Source organism: Procambarus clarkii, chromosome 17 (assembly GCF_040958095.1).
Source record: "Procambarus clarkii isolate CNS0578487 chromosome 17, FALCON_Pclarkii_2.0, whole genome shotgun sequence".
NCBI classification, from domain to species: domain Eukaryota; kingdom Metazoa; phylum Arthropoda; class Malacostraca; order Decapoda; family Cambaridae; genus Procambarus; species Procambarus clarkii.
The window spans coordinates 37,869,872-37,880,964 of NC_091166.1; positions in this window are offsets into that span (position 1 = coordinate 37,869,872).

Here is an 11,093-nt window from a genome sequence, read left to right on the forward strand (position 1 = left end):
AAAATATAATGCGGGTGTGTTGATGAGGTTACATCCTGCCTGTTTCGTCACCTGTTTGGGAAGAGGAAAGGGTAAAAAAATGGAAGGAGAGTGAAAGAAAAAAAAGAGTGATTCAGGGAAACAGTGTGATGCGAGAGAAGGAAGAAGCAACAGACCCGCAAACACATTGAATGATTAAAAACACACATTTACACACGGAAGTACACACACAGTTGATTACACAGAGTTGATTGACAGTTGAGAGGCGGGACCAAAGAGCCAGAGCTCAACCCTCGCAAACACAACTAGGTGAGTACACACACACACACACACACACACACACACACACACACACACACACACACACACACACACACACACACACACACACACACACACACACACACACAGATTGAGAAACACATACACATGTAATCCAATTAATTTCACATCACAGTGGGATGACGCTGAAATTAGTAACCGTCAGATATAATCCTGTTAGCTAAATCCCTAACATGATACATTATTTGCACTACATGTCCTGCCACCAGCAGATTTCCGTTTTGTTTTTCATTATCAAATTATTTCCAGAACTCGTTCTGAGTGAGGCTGATGTTTCGCCAACAAATTCCAAAGTTTTCTTCGTTTAGTGATTTAATTGAGCCAAAGAAATCTCTCCTGGCAAGAACTTCAGAAAGTACAGAAGTAGCAGAGAACGCCTGATCTGTATGTACCCTACTGCTCTGAACGCCTCCCCACTACCCTGAACGCCGCCCCACTACTCTGAACGCCACCGCACGGCTCTGAACGCCACCCCACTGCTCTGAACGCCACCCCACTACTCTGAACGCCACCCCACTGCTCTGAACGCCACCCCACTACTCTGAACGCCACCCCACTACTCTGAACGCCACCGCACGGCTCTGAACGCCACCGCACGGCTCTGAACGCCACCGCACGGCACTGAACGCCACCGCACGGCTCTGAACGCCACAGCACGGCTCTGAACGCCACAGCACGGCTCTGAACGCCTCAGGCGAACGCACTCGATAGTGCGCGTATCTGGGGAGGCTACGGACGCAGGTTCGATAAGGCGTCATGTGTAATGTGTCTTTTCTCAGACACATGAGCTTAATGTGCTTTCATTGTGTATCTTCGGTTTTTCTTATTCAAGAACGCATGGCTTAGAGGCACGGATAAACGCATGGCTTAGTGCACGGATAAACGCATGCTAGACCTTGGCATATGAAAAACTGAGCTCAGTTAATGCTCTAAACACTCCGTTCTTCAATAAGTAACCTACAGCACAGCACTTAATCAACCAAACTGGTGTCTGTGGCCAACTCGTTGTAAAACTCTATACAAAATCTAGTGAAATACACGTGGCTCTGTGAGATGGCACACACACTCACACACACTCTCACACACTATCACACTCTCACACACTCTCTCACACTCTCACACACTCTCACACACTCTCACACACACACTCACACACTCTCACACACACACACACACACACATCTGATAATTTTTATTAATGAACATTAATGATCCATCAAAAGTTCGTATTGAGAGGAAGAAAGGTATATATATAGGGTTTTAATGTCTTGTATATTAATCACTTGTAGTTTCGTTGTAAATACGTTTACAAATCGTTTTAGTAAGCAAACTATTTGTTCTCCTTAATAGTTTAAGCTTAGGGATTATAGGAGTTTAAAAAAGTAATTAATTACCAATTTATATTCTACAATTGTAATAGTCTGATATGTGTAGCTGTTCTTCATGCACATATGAATACGTGTGTGTGTGTGTGTGTGAATACATATGAATACACTAGGTGAGGGGGAGAAGGGTATTGGGGGTACCAAGGCCCACCTGGGTCTCTCTCCTCTCTCTCTCTCTCTCTCTCTCTCTCTCTCTCTCTCTCTCTCTCTCTCTCTCTCTCTCTCTCTCTCTCTCTCTCTCTCTCTCCTCCTTATCTCTCATTTGTCTCTTCCCCATCCCTGCTCTCTCTTACACCCCTCTCCTCGTTTCTCCTCCATCTCCCTTTTTTTTAAACTACTATTCTCTTTTCTCTCATTAGTCTCCCCAATACTTCCTCTCCCCCCAATATCTCTCCATCTCCATGTCTCCACCCTCTCTTAATCTCCCCGTCTCTCACACTATCCCCCTTTCTCTCTCATACCTAATCCTTCTCCCCTCTTCTTTACACGTCTTCAGACATCCCCTCCTCTTCTTTCCTCCCCGAACATTCCCCCTTCACCCCATCTCTTCTTTCCCTTTGTCTGTTTCTTCTTTTTCTACTAACCTTCCTGTGTGTCTCTTCTTTTTCCTGCCTGCCTTCCTGTCTGTCTGTCTTTACCCTGGTTGACCCAGTCTCTCTCTGCACCCTTTGTCTGTCTCTTTCTCATTGTCTCTGTCTCTTTTCGCTTACTATTTCTCTAAAAAAAATAATATAAGACTCCCACTGGGGTGCAGTGGACCGAGGGAGGGGTGAGCCAACAGTGTGAAATTAAAAAAAAATAGTTTCCCGTTGGCACTGAGAAAGGGAGCAGGGCGTGAGAGAGCCTTCGAGGCTGTGAGAGGATTGTCTGTTTTATGCTACTGCTCGCAAAGTATTATGATAATTTTCGTGAATTTTTCTGAGATCAGAGTTAGATATTAATTTTACTGTGATAAATTTTAGTGTTATTTTCAAATATTTAGTTGGCTGACCGTGCCAAAATCAGTCATAGGGGTTAGTATGTGTTTGTCACACGCAGTTTCATCTTGAATTTTGGTGACTTTGACTAGCCTGCGTCAGTCCCATACCCCAGACCAATTCCCTGCAAAGCAGGGCGAGGCTAGACCTAAGTGCCTGGCCTCCAGCCAGATTTCTTTGTTCAATTTCAGAAGGTTTCCTCTCCCATTTGTTGCCAGCATCTATATGAATTACCTGGCATTTTCGCGAATTAAACTCTAGTAACCACTTATTAGACGAAATACAGCAAAATGTCTTTTTTAACTTATACTCGAAAAAAAAAATATCTAGATTCGTACTTTGAAGAATATATTACACGTGGAGTTTGGGGATTATTTCGTACTCATTCGGCACGAGTCGTATTCTCTCCACTAGACGAATTTTCCAAAAAGACATCTTGTAAGTGAAGGGCTTTCTGCAGATCCTGATCTAATTGAACCCCGCCACTCTTTATTCCATCTCTTGATCCTTCATATCCGGCCGAATTTCCTGAGGATTTCACTCGACTTTGGCTGTTCTCGACCTCCTGAGAGCTGTAGGTTAGATTCATGCTGTAACGAAGCAATGTTATGGCTCTTGATGAAGTCTTCGAAAGGTGCAAGAAACGAAGGAAAATCATTGGAGGACGACGGGGATCGAACCCACGTCCTGGTGTAACCCCCCACACGCGCTCCTTAACCCATAGACTACAACATGCTAACGGTAGATTCATCAAGTTATTGTGATTTCCTTGTGTATGTGGCATAACTAACTTCCATCGCCCTGTGTTTTGAAAATAAACTCGTCTCTTTTAAATATATGACGCACTAAAAAATTTAAATAGCTAGCTACTCATCTCATCTGTTTGGAATATAGTGTGTGTGCATCCTTCGTCTTTTGAATGAACCTTTTAAAATTCCCTTCAAAGACTTTTGAAATGAGAATAAAATGTATAAAACATGGCGAGTATCGTGTTCATGAGAAGGGGAAACCAGGAGAGAAAGGTTGGACGAAGTAGAGAGGATAAAACTGGAATAGAACACGGTCAGTAGTCTTGCTGGACCGTAAAAAGTCTCGCTGGTACATGAAACAAATTCTCTACTGTCCATTATTCTCCTTTCTATCCCTAGACCAGGGATGAGCTTCCTGTTCTCTCATAATTTATCTTCTTACTCCTTCAAACAGTCAAAGCTTGTCTTAGTCAAGCAATGAATCACGATCTTAACTATAACTTTTGTCATGAGTTATAGTTGGCAAAATTATTATAATTTTGTCTGCAATTATTATTAATACTGTTTATTAATTATTTTTTAAGCGGAATTGAAAAGTATCTTTTATTTTTGATGATTTTTGCGTGTGTGACTTCTGTTTCTCTCTTACCGAGGCAAATAAACTCGGGAAGATTGGGATTTAAGACAAAGATATGGCTTAAATTGATCTTGGCCCAGGATTAGGAAACTATAGAACAATTACAGAACTTCTGCCCTGTACGGGCAACACCACATGCAGAGGATGAGTCCCAATAACGTGTTAATGATTGTTAATGTTAATCATTAGCCACGACCAAACCACAACTCAGAAGATGGAGAAGCAACGACCTTTCGATCCTTCCTGAGGACCGAAGGTTCTAATGGTACACGACCATTATAAAGCCGTGTACCATTAGACCATTATCAGAGTCACCCACCTTGATAATAGTCCAGGACGGATCGAAACGTCGTCGTTTTTTCAATCTTCTGAGTTGTGGTTTGGTCATCCCGACGACATGGTTTACAAAATATGTATGATGAATGAGTTTGGTGTATAGGAGCCGGGATATATGAGCCAATAGTCCACTGCTATTTCCTTTATTCGCGTGTTTTTACGCTTGATAACGAGCCAAGACGAGTGAACTAATGTCGTCACATTACTTTAAGGTTTCATTTCACGTGTAGTAACCTAATTGTGCTTGCGGGGATTGAGCTCTGGCTCTTTGGTCCCGCCTCTCAACGTGTGTGGGTCGGGTTTTTCAACTCCGTTATTGTGAGTGTTGGCTTGTGCTATCGCATTCTTAAGTGCTTCATTTCTCAACAATCGACGATAAACGCCATAAGGAATGTGGAGTAACTGATTACATATCCATTATTACTTGACTATCGACCCTGTAATAGTGTAGTAACATTATTACCTTCTGAGAAGAGTGTTGTAATGAGAGGACACTCAGTTTTATTAGTGACAACAAGTGTTTATCTCCACAATTGTCATGACATAAGGTTTTAACAAGTGGAATAGCAATCTTGATAACACTAATCTTGTTGTAAGTGATTTACGTCTCAAACCGGTTAATATAAGTGTTTGGTCGCACTATTTTCAGAGACTGAAGCAGAAAAAGCACCAAGAAAACATGTAAAGCACACATGTTCGTCAATGTTGAACGATGTATGATTTATTCCAGCGAAGTCACAGACTTACGTTATGCATTAAATTTTCCGAATCACTGTAATAAAATGATAGCAACGAAATATTCCGGCAATCTCGTGTGCTAACCGGAATGGATGGATATATATATATATATATATATATATATATATATATATATATATATATATATATATATATATATATATATATATATATATATATATATATAATATTATATGTGTGTGTGTGTGTGTGTGACTGCATATTGTGTTGATTATTTTCTTGTTTAGGGCTTCTGTTCCTCGGACTAATGCCCTTGCATCTTATTTTAATTGGAAGAGGATTTATCCAAATGTCATCATTCTTCCAGATAAACTGTATTACACTAATTATAAATTTATTTATACTAATTGTGTTAGTGTAATACTAACGTATTACACTTAGTGTAATACGTTAATGTAAGGAATGTAAGGAATTAGTGTAAGGAATGTATTACACTAATTATAAATTTACACAAAGTTTCGAACCTACATGGTTCATTCTCAAGTGATTGGACCGTACAGGGCTCTATTGGATTTATATCATTAAGGGGGTCAGGTACATAATACAAATAGGTGAGGAGTACGGCATAAAGGGGAGAATAATAGAGCATATATGGGGCATGTAAATAAAATGGACGTGACTCATAGTGTGTGTTTTACGACATATTATATTTATCTTTGCAATTTGTATGTTTTTATACAATGTTGAAGTTCCTAATTTAATTTTGGAAATATATTAATTGTTAGTCTTTTAATGGACTTTTAGATTTTATTTTATCAGTGACAGACAATTATTTGATTATTTTCAATTCATACATAAGTAATGAATGTAATTTGTTTTATGTATTCATTCGTATTAAATTCCACTAAGTCCATAATGGGATTACTAAATGGGTTTACAAGTTAGTTTACAAGACTAATGGCACCGTTCAATGCAGAGGCAACTTTATCTTCTCCTCCAATCGTAAAAAAATATTAATGATCCGCTGGTCAGCAATTACCAGGGAATGATGACCATCTCGCTCTCAACTACTGTTATAACCGCGTCCTTCCTTAAATTATTTCTTAATAATCTCGTTAACCTTTCACTTGTAGAATGTTAATGGTGCTGTAATTAATGTAATCTTCACCATTCTGTATAATAATATATAATATGCATGGAATATTTATATATCTAATTTAAACTATTTGGTAAGGCTATTTATGTTTTTTTTTAAATACTGAAAATGTTTGACTATGAACAAATTAAGTGTTTAAAAAAAATCTGAGATTGAATATTTACACACTAATACATTTTGAGGGTAAATTGATTATCTTTAATTCCTAAAATTCTTCCTGAGTAGTGTAGAATATATCTTTAACTGCTGCTCCCAAGTATTGCAAGTACAAACAATTTATAAAAGAACTAATATACCAAACTTAACCAACTATAGATCTAACTAAACTCAAACTTTTATAATGTATGAAAATCATTTTGAGACAATGTGGGTGATTTACACTCGCGACCTGGTGGTCCCCACACGACTACCGTAACTACTCGGCCACGGTGGTATGAAAAGGATTTTAATTGATTGGTCGAGCTATTGTAATTTCATTGAAATCTGACCTCTCGTAAATCTGACATTTCGTAGACGCCATTACTGTAGGCCGGAGTGTGGTCGGGTTTGGCTGGAAAACCCTGGTTGGGCCCCAGTTTGGGTATTCCAGAACTTCCCAGAGAATTCAGTAAAGTTTTGGATTGGTCAAATTTTTGTACCATCGTGGTTGAGTCGGTTAAGGCAGACGTGTGGGAATCTCCAGCTCGCGAGTTAACTCACTCCATTGCCTCAAAATTATTTTCATTGATATATCATGGCATTTTGATTTCATTGCTATTTTATAATGTATATTAACTAATATTTTCTCAAATATGAACTATAACACAAAATATGAAATTAAAGAATGCGCCTTTGTGGATAGTCGCTGTTCAGACGAGCAATGCCCCTTCAAGCTACAAAATTCTTCCTAAAGTTAACTTCTTTTCATCCACCTAGAGGATGGAAATGTGTCTTGGGAGACATAATTGACAGAAAAATTACATCTGCGGAAACTAAACAGAAGATACATATATTACATGAGTAAGAAGACTGCCAAGTACACGATCCAATATTCTCTAGACACCAAACGGAGCCATTGAAAACTAAAAAAAGTCGTCTATATCTACACCTATGAAAAAGAAACTATCAGGAGAAAGCGGCAAGCCATTAAGACTATATAGCTATCAGAACATGAGAATAATGAAAACTACAAAATGTGTATAGGACCATACGAGGAAGGTCCTGTCCATGTTCACCCCAACTCGTAGTTTTAGAGTAGTTCACTACCTAATGCGTTCTATTTGTTATATGGTGGAGGAAGACTCCACACACAGTTTCAAATATTATAAGAGCCAAATAGTCTCAGGAACCTGTTCACCGGTTGATTGAGCGTTGAGAGGCGGGACCAAAGAGCTGAAGCTCAACCCCCGCAAGCACAACTAGATGAGTACACCCACGCAGATAACAGTAGGAAGAAGAAATAAACGGACCAAGTATATATATATATATATATATATATATATATATATATATATATATATATATATATATATATATATATATATATAATGTATGTATAATTAGATGAATGATAATAAATAGTAATAAATACATTTTTATTTTGGTAAAAGTACATATATGCATATTGAGTTACAAGCAGAATGATTTCTAGATAGAGCTAGTATGTACTATGCCTAAAGCCACTAATAGGCACAGCTTTCAGGTCAATAAATTGCAATAAAAATCCCAAGGTGTTAAAGCAGGTTATTGCTCTCAGTCAGATATGCGAAAAATATATATTTTTTGTTGAGTCATTATACTACTTAAAGCAGATTTACTTAGTTAAAACTGGCTCTAGAATTACTATACAAGTAGTTGTGTATACTCGATGTTTAGAACTTCATGTAAACTGTACACGTAATAAATAAATAGTTATTCCTCGAGTATTGGCATATATTTGGGCGTCTGACAGCTGAATGGACAGCAGCGCTTCGGATTCGTAGTCCTGAGGTTCCGGGTTCGATTCCCGGTGAAGGCGGAGACGCTAAGCCCCGAAATCATCACAAGATAACTTCAAGAAGATGCCTTTCTGCCTTCACGTGAAATGAAAAAATGCAGTTATTCATAATTGTTTCATATTCACAGGTAAACAAAGAGTCACATCAAAATATCAGATGTAGATACGTATTTGAGGAAAAACAAGGCAGCAATAGTCAAGAAACTCAGAAACTAATTAACATAATATTGTTTGGTTTACGATGAATGATTTAGATACATGACAGAGCTGTTATCGTAGCGTTAATTATAACAGGTTTGCTAATGAAACATTAATACGTGATTCTTATGATCATACTAATTAACGTAGGTAGTGGGTAAATTGCGTTAATGTCAATAGCAATGAATAATAATGAGCTCATTATTTGGTATAATGGGAATGTTATGTACGTTATTAGCAACAAATCTTTATATAATTAAATATTTATCTTCAGCCAGCACGAAAGTTATTTATGCATTACGTAAATAAATAGTATAGTTCAATTTCTTTCTTTATTATGCACCCCATACCCATCCCGTGGGCGGTGGTATAAATAATTACAGAGGCACATAATCGGTTCAGGAACTGAACCCTCTAGTTCGTTTAGCTAAGCAAATAACAATTTTTGACGCTAGTTACAAAATTCTTAATGTTATATATATACATGTACACATTCTCATACATACATGTACATATATATATATATATACGTATACATATATACATACACAAACATATCTAACCACCCACACAAATACACACACCAATAATCTTTTGTGTCACAAGTGATCAACAAGAGGCAACTTTATAATAAACAGTCATTATACAAGGCACTTTACATCTATGGTGAGTCACACAGTTACTAGTCTTGCTCCACACCCACCCAACTGGGCGGCAGCTTTACAGTCATGTGCTGCACACCCACCCAACTGGGCGGCAGCTTTACAGTCATGTGCTCCACACCCACCCAACTGGGCGGCAGCTTTACAGTCATGTGCTGCACACCCACCCAACTGGGCGGCAGCTTTACAGTCATGTGCTGCACACCCACCCAACTGGGCGGCAGCTTTACAGTCATGTGCTGCACAAACACCCAACTGGGCGGCAGCTTTACAGTCATGTGCTGCACACCCACCCAACTGGGCGGCAGCTTTACAGTCATGTGCTGCACACCCACCCAACTAGGCGGCAGCTTTACAGTCATGTGCTCCACACCCACCCAACTGGGCGGCAGCTTTACAGTCATGTGCTCCACACCCACCCAACTGGGCGGCAGCTTTACAGTCATGTGCTGCACACCCACCCAACTGGGCGGCAGCTTTACAGTCATGTGCTCCACACCCACCCAACTGGGCGGCAGCTTTACAGTCATGTGCTCCACACCCACCCAACTGGGCGGCAGCTTTACAGTCATGTGCTGCACACCTACCCAACTGGGCGGCAGCTTTACAGTCATGTGCTCCACACCCACCCAACTGGGCGGCAGCTTTACAGTCATGTGCTGCACACCCACCCAACTGGGCGGCAGCTTTACAGTCATGTGCTCCACACCCACCCAACTGGGCGGCAGCTTTACAGTCATGTGCATGCATTACTTACAGTAAGCAAATTTTGGATACTTCGCTAAGATTTCGGGCAGCACATCATTATGAATGGAGTACTTACACATTTCTTGGACACTATTGATGGCGTTATTTGTACTTGATACACAACTGGGTGACCCCTGGCTGTCCAAGTTCGAATCCTTGAGGGGTCAAAGAGCTTATAGTGATTTATAGCTCTTCCCCTCCTGCTCTCTCCCATATGCCAATAAATAGGTTGCAAGACACTCTATGGACAATCAAACCCACGTTTCGTAATTCATAGAACTCTTGGGTTGTCTTAATAGGAACCAATCCTACTTACAGGTGGGCATGGGTGTCGACCCCCAACCATCATATGACATTCGCCATCTTCGGACTGACACAGAGATTAATATTATAGATATTGATATAAATTTAAATTGCTACGTGCTTTGCACATTTTATAACTGTTTAATGGTGCTCTGACAGCTCGGTGGACAGCGCTTCGGATTCGTAGTCCTGAGGTTCCAGGTTCGATCCCCAGTGGAGGCGGATACAAATGGACAAAAATGTTTTTCACCCTGATGCCCCTGTTAGGTAGCAGTAAATAGGTACTTGGGAGTTAGACAGCTGCTACGGGCTGCTTCCTGGTGTGTGTGTAACAAAAAGGAGGCCTGGTCGAGGACCGGGGGACCTTAAGCCCCGAAATCATCTCAAGATAACCTCAAGATAACCTCAAGTTAAGATAACCTCATTTAACTCAGCTAACTTTGATGGTACGAGACCAAGTTCCATTTTCAGAATTGGAACCTTCAAGAAGAAGAAGGAGCAGCAACATTAAATTTAATACTTACATTACATGCAACGGAATCGCAATTAATCATATGCGATTAGCCAAGAGGAACTTGAAGGTCAAAATTTAATTGGCATATTAATCATTCAATAAATCTAACGAATATCATATTTTCTTAACTCGATATATTTAAGAACAACCTATTTTATTACTGAATGTTGTTGGAAGTAAAGAAATAAATTTAATATATTTCTTCACTTGGGTCTTGAACGTAGGCGATAAATTACGAAGCAACAAATATATGAATTTATGTTTTCAAAAAGCTGAACATCTGTCATATAAAATCAATATATTTTCCCACATTATTTGTTCGCTTGTATGTCGCTTGTACATACAGAAAAATCCTGAAATCCTGAATTTCCTGAATTAATATATTTTCTCAATTTTTTTTTTTATGAAATGATAAAGCTCCCCATTTCATTATG